Source organism: Martes martes (genome assembly GCF_963455335.1).
Source record: "Martes martes genome assembly, chromosome: 6".
Lineage (NCBI taxonomy): Eukaryota > Metazoa > Chordata > Mammalia > Carnivora > Mustelidae > Martes > Martes martes.
In genome coordinates this window covers 111,710,754-111,713,211 of record NC_137893.1, presented here as the reverse complement: position 1 = coordinate 111,713,211, position 2,458 = coordinate 111,710,754, and the positions used below count along the sequence as shown (strand labels likewise).

General features: G+C 34.4%; 1 pseudogene across 1 annotated transcript; it reads left to right on the top strand.

The window, feature by feature from the left end:
- The first annotated feature begins 1,097 nt into the window (after positions 1-1,097).
- On the top strand, positions 1,098-1,587 carry LOC308344776 (large ribosomal subunit protein uL11-like; annotated as a pseudogene). Its single transcript has one exon. The product of its transcript is annotated as a large ribosomal subunit protein uL11-like (transcript).
- The last annotated feature ends 871 nt before the right edge of the window (positions 1,588-2,458 follow it).

The following is a 2,458-nucleotide window of genomic DNA, read 5'->3' as shown; positions in this document are numbered from 1 at the left end:
TTGCATCATATGGTAATTTTATTTTTAATTTTTCACAGTGGTTGTACCAATTTATATTCCTACCAGCAGTAGACAAGGGTTCCCTTTCTCCACACCAACACTTGGTACTAGCCATTCTAACAAATGTGAAGAAGTATCTCATTGTGTTTTTGATTTGCATTTCCCTGATGATTAGTGATGTTGAACATCTGTTCATGTGACTATTGGCCATTTGCATGTTTGTTTGTTTGTTTTTGGAAAAAAGGTTTATTCAAATTCTTTGCTCATTTTAAATTGGATTCTTTTATTGCTATTCAGTTGCATGAGTTCTTTATATATTTTGATATTAATGCTTTCTCATATGTATGACTTGCCATATTTTCTCTCATTCAGTAGGTTGCTTTTCATTTTGCTAATGATTTCCTTTGCTGTGCAGAAGCTTTTTAGTGTGCTATAAGTCCCACTTGTTTATTTTTGGGTTTGTTGCCTTTGGTTTTGGACTCAGATCCAATAACTCATTTCCAAGGCTGATCTCAAGGAGCTTACTGCCTATATTATACTTTTAGTATAATTGATTAATTTTACTTACACTTAATTTATAGCTTATATGTTAAGAACTCTAAAGTATTTTTGTAGAAATTAACAAATTGACCTAATTTATCTATATATAAAAATGTAAAAGACTAAGACTAGACACATCAATTTTGAAGAATAATAAAATTGGAGGACTTTTGCCTAAGAGTTATCGAGATGTATTGCAAAGCTACAGTAGTTAAGATATTTTGGTATTAGAACTAGAGTAAAAAAATAGACAAATGGAGAGAATAGAATCATGTGAGATCATTTGTTTTCTTATAAAATATAAAAAATGATAAAAGAAATTTTTAAAAAATAATGCAGCTGGGTCAATTGGTTATCCATATTGAAAAATATTCTTCATATCCTACTTCACGTAAGATACAAAAATCAATTCTGGGGCAGGTCAGAGGCATATGTCTATGTGAATGGTAATAACAAAATATCATGTAGACTTTTGGCTTTCAGCTCAGAGAAGGCAAAGGTGCAACTTTCTTTGGTTGTCCAGAATCCAGGTTCATCCAACACCAACCACCTTTACCATGCCACCTAAGTTCAACCCAAATGAGATCAAATTTGTATATCTGTTGTGTACCTGTGGAGAAGGCAGTGCGATGTCTGTCCTGGCCCCAAAAATTGCCCCCTGGGTCTGTCTCCATAAAAGCTTGGTGATGACTTCACCAAGGCAACTGGTGATTGAAAGGTCTGAGGATTACAGTGAAACTGACCATTCAGAATGGACTGGCCCAGATTGAAATGGTACCTTCTGCTTCTGCTCTGATTATCAAAGCCCTCATGGAACCACCAAGAGGCAGAAAGGAGCAGAAAAACATTAAGCACAGTGGAAACATCACATTTTACAAAATTGTCAATAGATGCAGAACAAATCTTTAGCCAGAGAACTCTCTGGAACCATTACCATCTGATATCCTGGGGACTGCCCAGTCTGTGGGCTGCAGTGTTGATGGCTGCCATGCTCATGACATCATAGATAACATCAATGGTAGTATGGTGGAATGCCCCATTAGTTAAGAACTACAAAGGAAAATAGTTCAATAAAGGATCATTTGGCAATGAGAACAACAGCAAAAAACTACATCACATAGAAAACAATTTCTTCATGACTTTAGGACAGGCAAAAACTTGTTTAAAAATGTTGGTAAATGAGACAAAATTAGGAACGTCTGTTTAGCTAAAGATGCCAGTGGAAAAGTAAACAAGAAAACTACAAACTGGAGAAAATACTTTCAATATTTTATCTGATGAAAGATTACTATCTAAAATATATAAAATGTTCCTGTGAAACATTATAAAAATAGAAAGCCCATTAAAAAATTAGCAAAAACTTGAACATTGAACAAGTAACTCATGAAAGATAATAAATGATGATAAGCATATGAAGTTCTCATCATTATTCTTCAGGGAACTGAAAATTGTGTAACTATACACTCTTGTGAGAATAGGTAAAATCTAAAGAAACTAGTGATACTACATATTGGTGAAGCTATGAAACAATTAGAGCTTTCACGCACTGTACAGGGAAATGTAAATTGGTACAACCACTTCAGAAAACTGTTTGACAGTAACTACTAAAGCTGAATGCATGCATAGCCTGTAACTCAGCAATCCTAAGATTTCACTCCTACGTGTGTACCCACCGTAACAGTGAATAAAAGGCAGGGACAAGAATATTCAAAATTGCATTAATCATCATTGTCAAATGCTAGAAACAATTGAAATGGCCAGCAAGAGTAAAATGGATGATAAATTGTGTAGTCATACGATGGGATAGTTTATACTAAAGTGAATGAGTCACCACTACATCCAACCACATAGATGGGTCTAGCAAGATAGCATTGAACAATAACAATCACACACAACGAGGCTATATTATATTTTTCCA